Consider the following 18,273-nt stretch of genomic DNA (forward strand, 5'->3'; position numbering starts at 1 on the left):
AACCATTTAGATTCTTCATTGTCTTCTATTTTGTATGATAGGTCTACAGTTTTTGTGTTACTTTTATAAAAAGTTTTGCGGCAACATACACACACGTGGTTTGGTACTTCAGCCGAAGTACTTTCAAATTTTAGTATTTCTTTTTTGTATGTGTGTAGTGAAAGGTTGCCATGTGCAGAATTGTTACAAAGTTGGTTTACAGCTAATTCATCTTGTAAGTGGGTTTCACTTCCAAAATATTTAGGGGCCGATTCATGGAACAAACGTGCGGCGAAAATCTATGCGCAAGCAGGCGCAAGCAGGCGCAAGCGTGAAAAAACAGGCGTACACGTGCGATTCATGGAAGTCCCTGCGCGTGTTTTCCTCGGGATGTGCGCCAAACCTGTGCATGGCGCACTCGTCACTGAAACACCCCGAACGATGTGAGCGACGCGCACAGTGAAAGCGCACAACCTCGGCGCACACACCAAAAAGGGGGCGGAACACGGGGCGTAACGCGCGGAATGGGGACCGACGCACGAAAATAAGGGCGTAACTGGGATGTACTGCTGGGGAGCAGACGGAACGCCCACACGCACGCGAAGCACACGTATTCATGGAATCGAATAGGGCAAAGCCGCGCACGGCCAAAGACACGCACAGGCCTAAACACGTCCGCCACACGAAGGCAGGCGGTAGCGTCCCTGCGCATCACAAAAGCGCCAATATACAGCAATGATGAATGTCCCATACTGCTATTGTGCCTGGGGTTCGCGTGAAGTTTCTCACGCGATCGGGCCTGGGGGAGCCGGCCACGTGTATCACGGGGGTTCGCGTGAAGTTTTTCGCACGATCGGGCCTGGAGGAGCGGGCTACGTGTATCACGGGGGTTCGTGTGAAGTTTATCACGCGATCGGGCCTGGGGGAGCGGGCTATGTGTATCACGGGGGTTCGCGTGATGTTTTTCACGCGATCGGGCCTGGGGGAGCGGGCTACGTGTATCATGGGGGTTCGCGTGAAGTTTTTCACGCGATCGGGCCTGTGGGAGCGGGCTACGTGTATCACGGGGGTTCGGGTGAAGTTTATCACACGATCGGGCCTGGGGGAGCGGGCTACCACTCACCGTCTGCCTTGCATGTAGAAGAACGCGTAGCCAACACCCGCTGTGAAGTAATAGCGTGTGAACCCCAACGGCTGCAAAACACACACACTGCACCCCACGAAAAGCACGTACAGAGCAATGTAAAAGCACGTGGGATCTACAAGCCCTGCCAGGGAAACGCCCGTGCGCGAAACGTCACAGACGCGCTTACGCACTAAGAGCCTTTGGTCCAATGAAATCGCGTATGTGTGCTGACGCGTTTACGCGCTAAGGGCCTTTCCTCGATTTACACGCAGACGTGCAAGATTTTCACATGCCAAATCACTCCGTATCAAGCTGGCCACGTGTAAGCAGACGGAAGACCACGCTCCTGCCCAAAAGGCAGAATTACTGCCCCCAGAGCCCCGAGCAGCCTCCCACGAGCCATCTGCTGCTGCCTGCCTGCCTGCCTGCCTGCCTGCTGCCACCGTGCCCTGCCATTTGGTGCCTGCACATCAGCCATCTGCAGGGGTCCATTTGCTGTGTCCACCCCTGCTGGAACAGAAGACTCCCGACTGGGATACCATCGCTCCACAGCCCAGCCCCAGGACCCAGTTGCCCACCCACTCCTGCCTCTGGGGTTGCCATGTCGGGCACTGAAACATCAGGCACCAGTGGCAACCCCCGGCCAGAGAGGCAGAGGGGCACCAGCTTCACTGCCACCGAAGTTGGTGTCCTGGTGGAGCAAGTCCTGGGGCAGTATGATGCCCTCTTCGGAAGTAAGCGCGCCAACAAGGAAGGACGGACTCGGATCTGGACGGACATCGTGACTGCCATCAACGCGGAGGGGGTGGCAGCCCGCGACTACCAACATGTCAAGAAGCGCTGGGATGACTGCAGGTCCAGGACCCTCTTGAAGGCCTGGCGCCTCGTGGAGGGGGGCCGGGGCCACATGAGTACCATCCAGATGAGGGTCCTGGAACGTGTAGGCCCAGCGCTCCACACCCAGATCCTTGAGAGGCAGACCCGTCTGGAGTTGAGAGGTAAGTGGCCAAGAATTGCTGTGTGAGACAGGGCATGTCGCAGTGTGCTGGCTGTCTGATACTTGCCTGTATGTGTGACATAGGCCATGTATGCATGTGTGTGTGCAGGGACGTCATGCATGTGAGACCAGTCATGTGTGAACCACACGGTTGGTGCATGTGTTCAAATGCAAAATGGGTTGCCCTATGCGGAATGGCCACATGAAAGCATGCCAGTCTCTGTTCCTGGACATGGGTGGGGGTGAGGGATGGGTGCTGATGCCATGTACATGTATGCTGTCCATGTCTGTGTGTCTGACCTGTGTGTCTGTGACTTGTGAATGCCAGGGATGCATGACACATGTCTGTCGCAATGTTCAGGTTCACTGATGCAGCCTAGTCATCCTTGTATCCACTGTGTCTGTGGTGTACGAGGCCAGATGGATGAAACTAGGGTGAAGTGTGTGCATGTGATAGGCATGGCCCATGATGCATGTGAGTCCCAAAACAACATTGTATGTTTCAAGAATCCCTTGGACATGTATGCTAATGTCCATAGCATGCGCCATGCCTGCTACCGCATGTGTTTTACCTGCACTGAGCCATGTGTTGTGGAGGGACATGATGGAAGTGATCTTTGACAGTGACACTCATCTGCTATTGCTTCCTATCTAGGGGACCATTGTACAGTACCCTGATTCTTATGTTCTATGTCTCACTCTACACAGCGCCACGTGTAGAAGAGGGCGGAAACGGCTCTGTGGAGCAAAGCGGCGGGGATGCCCCCACGGCTGCAGCGGAAGGGGTGGGTGAGCCCCCACAGGGGCTTGCAACGGCGGAAGACGGGGTGGAGCCATCCAGGTTGGTGGTTTCCACAGAGGAGGAGGAGGCCGCTACTGAGGCGCACATGGGGCCTGGTGGGGGCATCCCTGCTGGTGCAAGTGTTGCAGTCCAGGGGCAGGGGCAGGAGGCAGCACAGGTCGCCGTGGAGGGGCCTGTGCATGTCACTGTCCCTGACACTGTGACTGCACCACCATGCACCAGCAGGGATGCCCCATCACAGGCCCGTCCGCAGGTAGGGGGGATGTCCATGTCATCTGACGCCCCTCCACCTGCGGACGAGGGGACCCCTGGCCGTATGGAGAAGGTCCTGATTGGTGTCGCGTTGCGCACAGGTGCAATTCGTGATGAGGTGCGTGCTTCCCGGGAGGAGCATGCACGTCATCATGGAGAGCACCGTGCCGACGTGGCCCAGTTGGGATCGGCCATGGTCTGGGGTTTCCTACATGTGTCGGCCAATCTGGCGACCCTCTCCTCCTCTGTGGAGACTATGCACCAGTCGTTCTCCATGCCGTCTTCCGGCCCAGATGCCACCAGGGCCCCCTGTGGACCTGCCCAGACCAATGCAGCCGGCTCGGTGGGGATCCCATCCCTGCCACAGTCGGGAGTCAGAGGTCCAGCAGGGGTGGACACACCAGCAACTGGACCCCAGCAGATGGAGGATGTGACGGCATCATCGGGCAGGGCACGTGCACGACGGCGTCGGTGGATTCCATCAGCCTGGATGCTGTCGTGCCGGCACAGGCAGTTGCGTCGGAGGCAGCGGCAGGCTCGACGTGGGAGGCATCATGGCTCGGGGCCATCAACATCAGGGGTGCAGGCATCGGCTGGAGGGCAGGAGAACCCTGGAATGGGAGTGGCTTCCGTGTGGGAACGGTTGGGCCAGCAGATAGGTGTGGAGCGGCAGCGGGCAGAGGAGGAACGGCTCACAATGGTCAGGGCGGAGAACTCCATGCGGAGGGCGCTGAGGCGGGCTGAGTGCCTCGAGGGTCTTCGCAGGGAGTTGGAGCTGGACACTGCCTTATCCCTGCGAGACCTCGGGGCCAGGGAACATGCCCGCCTCCAAGCCATTGAACAGGAGTTCGATGATGCCCTGGCCCATGACAACATCCAGTGAGCCGTTGGACTAGCCCGCTGCCCATGTAAATAGTTATGTAGTTAGTGTTAGGTTTCCTTTGTTTTTGCATTTTCTTTGGACCTTTTGGACAATGGGACACATTTTTGTATATAGTTATTTTTTATTAGGTAGTGTTGTTAGATAGGTTTCATTTCTTTTGTTGGGATCATGGACCCTGGCTTGTTCACCTGTACATAGTTCACTGTTGGATTCTCTTTTCTTTTTAAAATTTACCCATGGAGCAATGGCTTTCAATTATAATTTCCCATTGGATTTTCTTTTGTGGACTGTGACTTTGGACACCATTCCTTTGGATTCTGATTTTTTGTTTTGCATTTTTTCACGGACATGCTTCTTTTCACTTTTTTTACATTCCCATTTCTGTTAGTTTATTTTTGATTCAATTCATGTTTCCTTTAATACATTTTTTTTGATCAAACTTCAATGTGTGGTATCATCTCATTGGTTTCATGCATATCATGATATGGGTTTTGAGATTCACTGACACCCATTGGGTGTATGTGAGGGACATGTGTTCGTTTCCAAACTTGCAATTGGTGTTCTATCATGTTATTGCCATTTCTAAGTGGGAGGATGCAATACTCGGGTGGGTGTTTTGCATTTGGAGGCTGACCATAGGGACCAGGGATCTAGATTGTGATGACATGTTGGCTGGGGAACATGAGTTGGACATGAGTGGGGGCCTGCTGGCAGGTGCCCCACAGTGCTGGGAGTGGGGGTGCAGGGGAACATGAGTTGGACATGAGTGGGGGCCTGCTGGCAGGTGCCCCACAGTGCTGGGGGGTGGGGGTGCAGGGGAACATGAGTTGGACATGAGTGGGGGCCTGCTAGCAGGTGCCCCACAGTGCAGGGGGGTGGGGGTGCAGGGGAACATGAGTTGGACATGAGTGGGGGCCTGCTGGCAGGTGCCCCACAGTGCTGGGGGGTGGGGGTGCAGGGAGACAGGAGTGGGGCCTGGTGGAGGGTGCCCCTGACTGCTGGGCGGTGGGGGTGCTGGGAGACAGGAGTGGGGGCCTGGTGGAGGGTGCCCCTGACTGCTGGGCGGTGGGGGTGCAGGGAGACAGGAGTGGGGGCCTGGTGGAGGGTGCCCCTGACTGCTGGGCGGTGGGGGCGCAGGGAGACAGGAGTGGGGGCCTGGTGGAGGGTGCCCCTGACTGCTGGGTGGTGGGGGTGTAGGGAGACAGGAGTGGGGGCCTGGTGGAGGGTGCCCCTGACTGCTGGGGGGTGGGGGTGCAAGGAGACAGGAGTGGGGGCATGGTGGAGGGTGCCCCTGACTGCTGGGGGGTGGGGGTGCAGGGAGACAGGAGTGGGGTCCTGGTGGAGGGTGTCCCTGACTGCTGGGCGGTGGGGGTGCAGAGAGACAGGAGTGGTGGCCTGGTGGAAGGTGCCCCTGACTGCTGGGGTATGGGGGTGCAGGGAGACAGGAGTGGGGGCATGGTGGAGGGTGCCCCTGACTGCTGGGGGGTGGGGGTGCAGGGAGACAGGAGTGGGGGCCTGGTGGAGGGTGCCCCTGACTGCTGGGGGGTGGGGGTGCAAGGAGACAGGAGTGGGGGCATGGTGGAGGGTGCCCCTGACTGCTGGGGGGTGGGGGTGCAGGGAGACAGGAGTGGGGGCCTGGTGGAGGGTGTCCCTGACTGCTGGGCAGTGGGGGTGCAGGGAGACAGGAGTGGGGGTCTGGTGGAGGGTGCCCCTGACTGCTGGGCAGTGGGGGTGCAGGGAGACAGGAGTAGGGGCCTGGTGGAGGGAGCCCCTGACTGCTGGGTGGTGGGGGTGCAGGGAGACAGGAGTGGGGGCCTGGTGGAGGGTGCCCCTGACTGCTGGGGGGTGGGGGTGCAGGGAGACAGGAGTGGGGGCCTGGTGGAGGGTGCCCCTGACTGCTGGGCGGTGGGGGTGCAGGGAGACAGGAGTGGGGGCCTGGTGGAGGGTGCCCCTGACTGCTGGGGGGTGGGGGTGCAAGGAGACAGGAGTGGGGGCATGGTGGAGGGTGCCCCTGACTGCTGGGGGGTGGGGGTGCAGGGAGACATGAGTGGGGGCCTGGTGGAGGGTGTCCCTGACTGCTGGGAGGTGGGGGTGCAGGGAGACAGGAGTGGGGGCCTGGTGGAGGGTGCCCCTGACTGCTGGGCGGTGGGGGTGCAGGGAGACAGGAGTGGGGGCCTGGTGGAGGGTGCCCCTGACTGCTGGGAGGTGGGGGTGCAGGGAGACAGGAGTGGGGGCCTGGTGGAGGGTGCCCCTGACTGCTGGGCGGTGGGGTGCAGGGAGACAGGAGTGGGGGCCTGGTGGAGGGTGCCCCTGACTGCTGGGCGGTGGGGGTGCAGTGAGACAGGAGTGGGGGCCTGGTGGAGGGTGCCCCTGACTGCTGGGGGGTGGGGGTGCAGGGAGACAGGAGTGGGGGCCTGGTGGAGGATGCCCCTGACTGCTGGGCGGTGGGGGTGCAGGGAGACAGGAGTGGGGCCCTGGTGGAGGGTGCCCCTGACTGCTGGGGGGTGGGGGTGCAGGGAGACAGGAGTGGGGGCATGGTGGAGGGTGCCCCTGACTGCTGGGGGGTGGGGGTGCAGGGAGACAGGAGTGGGGGCCTGCTGGCAGGTGCCCCACAGTGCTGGGGGGTGGGGGTGCAGGGAGACAGGAGTGGGGGCCTGGTGGAGGGTGCCCCTGACTGCTGGGGGGTGGGGGTGCTGGGAGACATGCATTGTTGATCAGTAGTGCAAGGTGACATGTGGCTTGGCTGGGGGGCATGCCCATGGTGGATGGGCTGCCTGCGGGACATGAGCAGGGGTGCAGGGTAGTCCCCCGTGGTGTGGGCTGCCTGCAGGGGCCGTGGATGTTGTAGAGCGAACACCTGGGAGGACCCACACGGCCAATTCACGTGTAGTACTCCCCAGCACCCCTGAAATACACGTACCCTGATGGAATTGCGTGTGGAACTTCCTGCGCACCCCTGAAATACACGTACCCTGCTGAAATCGCATGTGGAACTTCCCGCGCACCCCTGAAATACACGTACCCTGCTGAAATCGCGTGTGGAAATTCCTGTGCACCCCTGAAATACACATACCCTGCTGAAATTGCATGTGGAACTTCCCGCGCACCCCTGAAATACGCATACCCTGCTCGCACGGGGCCAATCGCGTGTGGAACTTCCTGCGCACCCCTGAAATACACGTAGGCCGCTTGCCGTGCTGGTACAGGGTTAGCGCAGCCCTTTGCGCTGGATTGGGGATTTTGATGGCTTTTCCCTGCGCGAGAGGCGTTCTTGGGGGCGTAACTGGCGCTGCTGCAGGGTCGCTGCGCCACTGTGCACCACGGCTGGTTTTGGTAGCTGGAATCCATGAATATGCTGTGCGCGGAAATGGATTTTAGCGCCACTTGTGCGCTGAATTCTATGAATTACCCTCTTAGTCTGGATATAGTCGATTTCTTTTAGTAGGTCTTTTGCTGTACCATGTAGACGAATGTTATTTAAATTGGCTATTGCTAAAGCAGGACTTTTAGCATAGTACAGTTTATAAACTAGATTTCTTATACTTGCATGATGTGTTGATATCCTTTTGATATCATGGAAGGTTGTTTTGCAAGTAGGTCCTGTAATGCAGGCAAATGAATGTCCTTGTAGTCCTGTGTACTTGCGTACTGGACAAGCATCCATATTTTGCAGTAGTTTAATTTTGATTTTGTCTTTGCTTTTCACATATTGATTGAGGAATTGGCGTAAAGACTTGAACATTGACGTGCATGGCCATTTGTACACTAGATGTTCTGATTCAGTTGAATGGATGGGTAAATCTATGTTTTCAGGGCATATTTTTGTAAGGAGTACTTCTTGTTCCATTATGGTATTATTAACTTTTTCATAACCTCGACCACTGCTATGCATGGCAATTGTATTTGTTTGCTTTTGTTTGTACGCTTCTTCATTAAAGTATGGTTCTGTGCTTGTAGTGTGACTCATTCACCTCCACAGATATTTAAGAAGTTATTTCTGTTGACATTTCGTTTATTGAGAAGTCTTTTTTGTAATTTAGGTATTAGTTTTGTTAGTGGTTTTATTCTGTTTAACACTAAAATAAATAACTTTCTTTTGAGAAGAATTGCACTGTCTATCAACGCTTCTAAGATTACTTTTCTACGATAGGTTTGAAGTGTTGAACCTGGTTTCTCTCCTGTTTTCATAAGAATTTGAAGGACTTTGTGACGGAACATTTTGGCTAAAATACTTTTCTTGGTATGCATACTTTGTACTACATCAATATTTATAGAAGAAGTTTTATTTGTAGTGATAGTTGATTTTCTGTTAATTGTTTTTTGGTTTGTTTTACTTTTTGATAGAGGAGGCAAAGTTTTTGTACTAGAAACTTCTTCTGTTTCACTACATGACTGTATTAGCTGTTGTGTTTCAACTTTTTTTTACAAATTCTGCTATAGATGGATGTTTATGTTGGAGAGTTTTCTTTTCATTTGCTCTACTTCTGCGTTCCTTTCTACGGAGTTGCTTTTTGGTAGGCATTCTTTAGGGTCTGTTGAAACAAATACAGAAGGTATGGGTTGGGGTGTTCTGGAATGCATGTGTGTTGTGTGCATGAGTGTTTCAGTAAGATGATAAAGATGTATGTAATGGTGTGTGATTGTGCTTTGGGAAGTACAACTACTAGGGATGGGTATTCTTGAATTAATGTGTTACTAAACTGGGGTTCAGATGACAGAAAAAAGTAAGCCAGTGGTTTGGAGAAGTATAAATAGTATATCTAAAGCTATACAATTAAAACAGTTGTTTGTTCTACAACATCTAAATTCTAGCGGCTGAGTTGGGTAATTTGTGTGTCGAAAAATAGGAAGTTGTGGGCCATTCTGCCAGTAAATCACTGTTTAAGACGGGGGGGATTTTTGCTCAGAATGGTGCAGAATCTCTATTTTTAGGCACAGAAATAGCATGAATTAACCTTATAGTGTGTTTGAGTAATACTTTAAATATTATGGTAATATTGTACTTACTTTTTTTCTAAAATGAGCAGTTAATTCTTCTTTGTTGTTCTTTGTACTTCAACTTCGGCTGCTTCTTTTCTGGAGAATGGTCCTCACTGCAATTGTAAAAGAAAGAAATTAGTAATTTGGTTTGTATATAGCACTGTTTTTAATTTAGACATAGATTTTTTAAATTGAAATGCTCAGCGCCTTCCTCAAAACCATTAAAACTATCTTATGACTAACTGTAGGAAAGAAAATATCTTTACTATGGCTTGTGAAAATCATAATGTACCACTGTATACCACTATTCCTGTAACTAAGCTTTTCCACGTAATAGTGAGTCCATGTGATAGCCTGCTTTTCCACATAAGAGGGAGTCAATGTCATAGCCTGCTTGTCCTATATAAATGTAAGTAATTATATAAACTAAATAAATTAAAACCAAGTATGTGTTTGTACAAATATTATTCTTTGAGATTTGATGATAGAGTGTGCATGTAATTTTGTTTGATCATATGTAGTCTATATATTTTATTTAAAAAATGTTAGTTTAACATTATTTGCGTGTGTGTGTGTGTACGAAGAAATTAAATGGTATAAAGGTTTGTAAGTCACAGTTCATTTTAGGAGAATGAAAAATGATCGTAGATTCATTTTACAGATTATACAAGGTAAAAGTCGGTTAGAAAATGTGTTCATATACTGTATAGAAAATATGCATACCTGTAGTTTGTGTTCATGCATATGGATATGGATGAAGCTGCAAATAGAAATCTTGGAGACTTGTCTAGTATTTCTCGTAGATCGTGCTTGCCAATGGTATGAGACTTGTAGTCCGAGAGATTCACAGTACATTTGCAGTGCTGATCTATGATGATGCAGTTACATGTAGAGGTCTTGGATTTGATTGGTGGATGGTCATGTGATTTCTTAGCTACATCCAATGAGGGAATGGCACAGAGAGTGAAGTGGAAATGGTAGAAGGGTTGTCCATGTTACAATATGTTCGCGGACATGGCGGTAGTTCTAGGACACCGCGTATTACATCCGGGGGAATTTGGGGTGGGGAGGAATGCAAATGAGATTGAATGTAGCAAGGGATTGGTCAGTAAAGTTTAGTGAGTGTGTTGTGCTAGGAGAGGTTTTCTCAGATATTGTTTTTGCTGAGAGAAGAACAGATAGCTATGGCTGAGTGTTTTAAAAAACAGATTGTGTGGATTTTGAGAGACTCGTGGATACATTGGTTGAAGGTGCATGCAGAAAGCTGTGGAGTATCTATAGATCTTGGATTCCCACATGTGGAAGTGCACTGGCATGGAGTCCGTGGAATGAAGTGGCTGGACTTGCTACCTCTCTGTGCAACTTTGAAGATAGAGGAACATCCAGACATAATTGTAATTCATTGTGGAGGGAACAGTTTAGGACATGTGTCTGGAATTCATTTGGAATTTGCAATGAAAAAAGGACGTCAGAAGATCATGGACATTTTTCCAAACTCCAAAGTAATTTTTTCACGGATTACGCAGAGACAAATGTGGCTTCCTTCTTTCTCATGTGGTCGACAAATGGAGAAAGCAAGGTGTAATGTCAATAAGGCTGTTTGTGCCTTCCTAAGAGATTTTGGCATGTCCTCTTTTCACAATGAAAATATTATGTTTCGTAGTACATACATTTTTCGCAGAGATGGTGTCTATTTTACCTATGCTGGCAATCAGATTTTTCAGAGAAATGTACAAAATGCATTGCGACATTTTTTAGAAATGCAGCATGTAGGTGTTAAGTATTTATAATTTTTGACATACAAACACATCCCAAAGGCTCTTTTCAGAGCCACCACTTCCTCCCAGAGAAAAATGCAATGGTTACAATAGGGTAGCATCCCAATTTTTTTTATGTTCGCAAACTGTCCGCAGACTTTCAAGAAATAGAAAGGCCCCTTTATTTATCTTTACTTCTGTTTTTTAACTGTGAAAGGCGGCTCTGAAAAGAGCCTTATTTTTCTTTTTGATTTTTTGTTATTTTGTATTTATTTTTGTTTTTTACACACGACACACTAGGAGAGGAGAGGAAATGAGGGTAAATGGGGGGACACCAACCAGACGGATAAGAAAGGGTGAGCTGAGAGAGGAAGATGTAGAGTGGGTTTTATTTGGGTAGTGAGCAGGTCTTCACGTGCTCTGAGACGATAGTCTCAAAAGCACTGCGAAGTCACTCCCCCCTGCAGAGTACTGTGTCACAGTACATACATACAACTGTGACCCTCGAAAGGTAAGGGTAATCAGAATTCTGTATGGCCTGTGAGGCAGCTCGAGGAAGACGCTGTCCCAGAGAGGTGTTCCTTGTGGTGACAGGATCAGAAATGGAGGATGAAGTAGAGGCAATGAACCTACTACGCTCTTCGCAAGGTACAACCTTGCGAATGGCCCCAGTGTGGAATGAGTTCAGGTGTCGCTTCATGGTCGTAGTCCCAAAGCTATATGAACCATGCCTCCTGCGACTGAGTACCATTTTGCACTCATTGCAGGTGACACGGTTCGCACGAGTCTTAGGACCATTCCCATGAACGTTAAACAACCGCCACACCCAAGAATCACGCCGAGGGCGGGTAGTAGGGTTTTCCTCTACCTCATTCTCGTCATCCTCTTCTTCCTCCTCTGTATCCTCACTCCTGTTCCCCTCTTCAGGCCCTTGGGAAGGTGGTGGTGGTGGAGGGTGTGGGGGTGGTGCTGAGGCAAATACAGCACCAGGTGGCAGCAGTGGAGCCACAGAAGCCATCAGGTTGAAGATGGAAATGTGCAGGTTGCAGCAAAAATCTCTGTGCTCTGTAGAATAGCCAGAAACACAATGAGAATGAGCTCTTGGGCGTGGTCTTTTATAGGGGTGCTTGTGTGCAGTTCGCGGACATGCGCGCCGTCCGCAAGACAGATCGAACACCAAAAAAGGTTCAAAAAGTCACAAAAACTATGTGGAAACTTAGGATTAGTATGTGGAAATTGTGGTATGTTGAGTTTGTAATGAGAAATATTGTGGATTACTTGGAAATGTACTTTTCAAGTGTTCGGGGACACGAACAGTGTCCGCATTCAGAACACGCGATCAGTGTGGGCGCGGTCACATGATTGTTTCATGAGCATGTTCGCTAAGGTTGCAGCCGTCCACAGGACACCCAATGTACGGACATTGTTTTGCGCATGCGTGTTGATGTTCTATGGACAGTGTTCGGGTCCTGAACTAATTAAAAGTGCGTCACACGTAAAACAAACAGTTATGGACAGCCATTTGTTGTTAGCACAGTTTAATTTACTTGTGCACAATATGGACAGACATAGCGTCTCAAGCACACCTCCATTTTCGTTTATTTACGAACAATTCGGGACACCACGAGAGTTCTTAGAACAGTTTCAACTTGCTAGCGAACACTACGGACAGGCATAGTGTTCTTAAGGACACCTCCATTTTCGTTTATTTACGAACATTTCAGGACACTACGAGTGTTCTTAGAACATTTTCAACTTGCATGAGAACATTACGGACAGATATAGTGTCCTCAGGACACTTACATTTTCGTTAATTTACGAACATTTCTGAACAATCGCGCTGTCCGTGGACACCTAAATTGGTTTTACCACAAAGAAATGAAAGTAATTACAACACAATATAAAAAAGTAACTTTATTTAACATATATAAACAATTTATGACTGAGAAGGTGGGGCAGAAACGGAAACAAAAACAGGACAATTAGGGTTTTCAATAAAAGTGGGATCAGGTGAAGAAGGGATGGAAATCTCATCAAAACTTTGTGGTCCATGGAGAGAGTTTGTGGTTAAATGAATGGTATATGGTGAGGGGGGACAAGTACAAGTGGGACAATGGTATGTTGTTGGTGGTTTTAGGTGATCTTCCACAAAGTTCTTTAAATCCGTAAAATGTGCCATAAATTGGTCCATTTTGTGGGTAATATGTTCAAGAGTGTTATCCACCGCTTCTTTTTCTTTGGAAGTTGCAATTTTTGAAGGGTCTGTTAAAAAAAAAATGTATATGTTGAATGTATACAAAATAATATTTATTAATTGGTTTATATAGTAAAGTGTGTACCATCAGGTGGACTATCTTCTAACATGTCGTCTCGTGGGAAATGGTCCTCTAGGCAGTCCAGAGTACTACACATTTCTGTGAGAAAACAAAAAAGTAATATGTTTTTTTTCTAATATAGAAAGTTTATAAATATATGAGTAAAATGAAGTGCACTTACTATTTCTGGTAAGATATGTAATCAGTAGTCTATACGTCTGGTCTTGCTGTTAGTTGTGGAGTGTCTGTGAGGTAATTATGTTGGAAGCCACTTAATCTTCTTTTGGTATATTCCATTTTAGAACATATTGTATTTAAATGAATGATTAGTGTGTTACATATATGGGTTACATTTCTTAAGTATCACTACATATACTTTGTATGTGGGCTGCTTTGTGAATTTGTTAAATGTTCCTATGTTATGATATAACAATTACACATACCCCCCCTGAGGTTTTAGGTGCTGGTACTGTTGTCCGAACATGCCCGCGGACCGTCAAATTCAGTAGAAAGGGTTCAGTATGTTCCATATTATATGTACATAAAGTCAAAGTTATTATTGTTAAGTTGTGCTACTAAAAAACTGAAATTCAGTAAAAAAACTTTGTTAAAGGGACATTATGGTTAAGTTTCGCTACTAAAAACCTATGAAATTCAGTAAAAAAAACTTTGTTAAAGGGACGTTATGGTTAAGTTACGCTACTAAAAACCTATGAAATACAGTGAAAAAACTTTGTTAAAAGGGACGTTATGGTTAAGTTGCGCTGCTAAAAACCTATGAAATTCAGTGAAAAAACTTTGTTAAAAGGGACGTTATGGTTAAGTTACGCTACTAAAAACCTATCAAATTCAGTAAAAAAACTTTGTTAAAGGGACGTTATGGTTCAAAGTAAAACAGAAAAACCCCTGAAATTCGGCAGTTATGGTAAGATAAGCAACCATAACTCGCGCCACCGTGCACTGCTAACACTATGACATCACATGTGCATTTACTTTTCATGAAAACTCTGGGAGGGTTGGTGGTCATGGAAACTTGGGAATTCTTTATCTACGTCACAATAAGCCATACAGACATGGGGTAAAGGCACATAGGTGTCATTGGAAATTACATCTGAAGGGTTGTTTTGGTTCAATACTTTTGTGCCTCTATAGAGTTTTTCTTCCCCCATGTGGTCCTCCCGCAGATAGCCACCCCCAGAGTCAAAGCCAGGTAGCTTCTGCCTTTCCCTGGCCACGTAAGAGAAGCTTCCCTCCAGAGAATTTCGATGTTGCTAGGTTTGTCACATAACCTTGACCTAATGCTACTGGTTTCTTCTTAATCTATTGGAAACAGGGAAAGGCAGTCTAGGTTTCCTTGATCTACTCCTTTCCTGTGTTCAATAGTGAAACAATAAGATTGTGCATCTATAAACCAGTGCATTATTCAGGCATAGTGTCCTTCCGAAGACTGACCCAAGTTAGGGGGGAATGATTTGTGACAAGTCGGAACTTTCTTCCCGTGAGGTAATATCGCAAATAAGTCACAGCCCATTTAATAGCTAATGCTTCAAGTTCAATTGTAGCGTAGTTCCTTTCCATAGGAAAGTGTTTCCAACTGATGTACAAAATCGGGTGTTCAGTACCATCATATTCCTGGGAGAGGACAGCTCCCAGCCCAACTTGAGATGCATCCGTCTGCAGAATGAATTCTGTGCTAAAATTAGCTACTTTTCAGATTGGTTCATTGCATAGGATTTACTTGAGTGTGGAAAAACAAGCGTGATCTTCTTGGGTCCATTTTAATTTCTGTGCATCAGCATTTTTAAGTTTGTCGGTAAGGCAAGCTGTTATAGAGGATTAGTTAGGTAAAAACCTTCTATAATATCCTGCCAGACCGAGGCACGCCCTTAAATCTCTTTTTGTTTTGGGAGTCAGTGTTTCTTGCACAGACATTAATTTCTCTGTCTGGGGTTGTACGAAGACCATTCCCTACAATAAATCCTGTGTATGTAACTGCAGACAGTGCAATGTGACAATTTTTGTGGTTGGTCGTGAGACCTGCTTTCCTTTGGGCATTTATTACTTGGTAAAGATGGTACATATGCTTGTTCTTCTTATGTATAACTATATCATCAATGTGGGCTTCACAAAAGGCAGAGAATGGACAGAGTACCAGATCCAGCAGTCTCTGGAATGTAGCAGGTGCCCCATGAAGACCACAGGCAAGTACTTTAAATTTATATAACCCTATCGGGGTGGAAAAAAATGGTCTTTTCTTTGTCCTCTGGATTTACTGGCACCTGCCAATAGCCCTTTGTCAAGTCAATTTTGGAAGGGTAAACAGCAGAACCCAATCGGTCGATTAAATCATCGCTCCATGGCATAAAGTAACTGTCAAATTGTGAAATGGTGTTTACCGTTCGGTAATCTAAGCAAAATATCTAGTTGTTGTCAGGTTTTGCTACAAGAACTAATGGGAAGAACCCGTGACTTCAGGATGGTTCGATTATGTCAGAGGCTAAAATGTTCTCCAACTGCTGTATAACTATATCTTTGGGCTTCAGGGATCCGATAAGGTTTTAGTTGACCACCTTTCCGGGAGAAGTTATAATGTAATGGAAAACCCCCTTTACCTTTCCTAGCTCATTACAAAAGACGTCAGTAAACTGACCCAATAACTCTTGCAGATCCTGTTTTTGATTTGGTGACAGATCCTAGGGAATCAGACTATTCTCACTTGGATCTTTTGTCAATAGACTAGCCATTACCACTGACTGGAACTGTAATGGATCTTATCTCGACTCTTTCAGAAGATTAAAATGACATATTTGTGTCTTTGCTCGCCTGCACGGTTGAGAGACTCAGTGATTTCAAGGACCTGTTTGTTCATATATATCATATGGTGCATGCCATTTGGATACCATTTTGTTCTCAGAGGTGGGTAGCAAAACCAGAACCTTTTGCCCAATAAAGAATGATCTGAGGGTAGTTTTTTTTTTGTAATGTAGGGTTTTCTGTTGTTCTTGAGCTCTTATGAGGTGGGAATGTACAATAGCTCAGACCGTGGTTATATGTTCCTTCAGACATTGGGCGCTCTGAGATTGGGATAGTAGGGCTTCTTCCCTTTCCTCCCATGTTTCTGTCAACATGACCAGCACATCTCGAGGTTCCCGACCATATAACAGTTCGAAGGGTGGGAACCCTAGGGAGGATTGGGTAGTATTTCGGATGGCAAAAAGGGCACTATAGTATCATTACATCCCAATGTCTCCCATCTGCTTCCACTAATTTGTAAAGGACACTCTTCAAGTTCTTATTTTTTTTTTTTAAATGTATAGATATGGTTGCAAAACAAATACAAAAATGAAAACAAATCAATCTGCACACCTAATTTTTATACAAGATTAGTTAATAGGATTGTTCATTACTTATTAGTTATTTTTAAGGTGCGGAGGAGATAAATAACAATCCTGGCATATGGGTTGCAAAAATGTACACAATAGATCAAGTTTCCAAATGAACAGTCTCTATACCTCGACAAACGTTTTTGGCCAAACCAAAGCATGGAACATTTGTCTGTCTGAACTGCCAACATTGTTCTTACATTTTGAAAGGTGATCATATCCGACACCCCAACACTGGTAAAAAAATCCCACTTAAGGATTTTGCTATTTGTGAGAGTAAAAATCTTATTTACGCCCTCAAATGCCCTTGTGGTAAATATAATGTGGGTAAGACTTCAAGAAAAATCAAAGAAAGGCTCACAGAGCATAAATCCAACATAAGAACATGTAACCATAAATATCCAGTCTTTAGACATTTTATTGAAAATAGGCATAACATCTCCCAAATCAGATGGGATGTCTTGGAAATTATGATACAGTTACTAAGAGGAGGTAACCTTGCACCCTCCCCCCTGTGCTGCGTGACGCCAAGGAAGCCCCCATAAAACATTGCCCCTCGCGCACCAGCGCCGCGCACCAGCCAAGTACCTGCAAGTACTGTTGGCTGTGGACTGGACTGCTCCACCCGTTGGACTTTTGACACAGCGCTGCTACGGCCCTGTGTTATACCGTGCTTCTCTGCCTTACTGCCGTGTGTACGGCTCGGATCTCTTGAAGGCTGGAGGACGTCCTTTTGTGTGACACAGCTTGCCTGGCCCTTGCGTGTGGAAAGGAGGTTTCCTTTTCCCTGGAGGCACCTCCCCCCTGTGCTGCTTGACGCCCAGGAAGCTCCCATAAAACACTGCCCCTCGCGCACCAGCGCCGCGCACCTGCCAAGTACCTGCAAGTACTGTTGGCTGTGGACTGGACTGCTCCGCCCGTTGGACTTTTGACACAGCGCTGCTACGGCCCTGTGTTATACCGTGCTTCTCTGCCTTACTGCCGTGTGTACGGCTCGGATCTCTTGAAGGCTGGAGGACGTCCTTTTGTGTGACACAGCTTGCCTGGCCCTTGCGTGTGGAAAGGAGGTTTCCTTTTCACCGGAGGCCCCTCCCCCCTGTGCTGCATGACGCCCAGGAAGCTCCCATAAAACACTGCCCCTCGCGCACCAGCGCCGCGCACCAGCCAAGTACCTGCTAGTACTGTTGGCTGTGGACTGGACTGCTCCGCCGTTGGACTTTTGACGCAGCGCTGCTACGGCCCTGTGTTATACCGTGCTTCTCTGCCTTACTGCCGTGTGTACGGCTCGGATCTCTTGAAGACTGGAGGACGTCCTTTTGTGTGACACAGCTTGCCTGGCCCTTGCGTGCGGAAAGGAGGTGACTCTTTCTGAATTCGAACTCTCCCTAGGGGAAGGGAACTCCTCCCCTCTCAATCTTGTTATTTTCTATTTAACATCTGTGTTTGAGGAGTGCCTAATCCCCTGCTGTGTTGTGCTTTCCCCGCCCGCAGGTTTCCTTTTCACCGGAGACCGCTCCCCCCTGTGCTGCGTGACGCCCAGGAAGCGCCCATAAAACACTGCCCCTCGTGCACCAGCGCCGCGCACCAGCCAAGTACCTGCAAGTACTGTTGGCTGTTCGCGGTTCGTTTGGAGCTCGGAAGCGGCTCCAAGCTCACCACCGACCTGTTTGTGCATCACAGCCTATGCTTTTCTGGTGGCCGTGAATGCAACTTAGTCCACCTCCTGCCATATATTTCGGTTTCCCGCACTATTAAGAGTGGTAAGTGCACTGTTGCAAGCATCACTGGAGTCCCTGTGT

The sequence above is a fragment of the Ambystoma mexicanum genome, chromosome 6q (genome assembly GCF_040938575.1).
Source record: "Ambystoma mexicanum isolate Mex_15411 chromosome 6q, UKY_AmexF1_1, whole genome shotgun sequence".
In the NCBI taxonomy this organism is placed as follows: Eukaryota; Metazoa; Chordata; class Amphibia; order Caudata; family Ambystomatidae; genus Ambystoma; species Ambystoma mexicanum.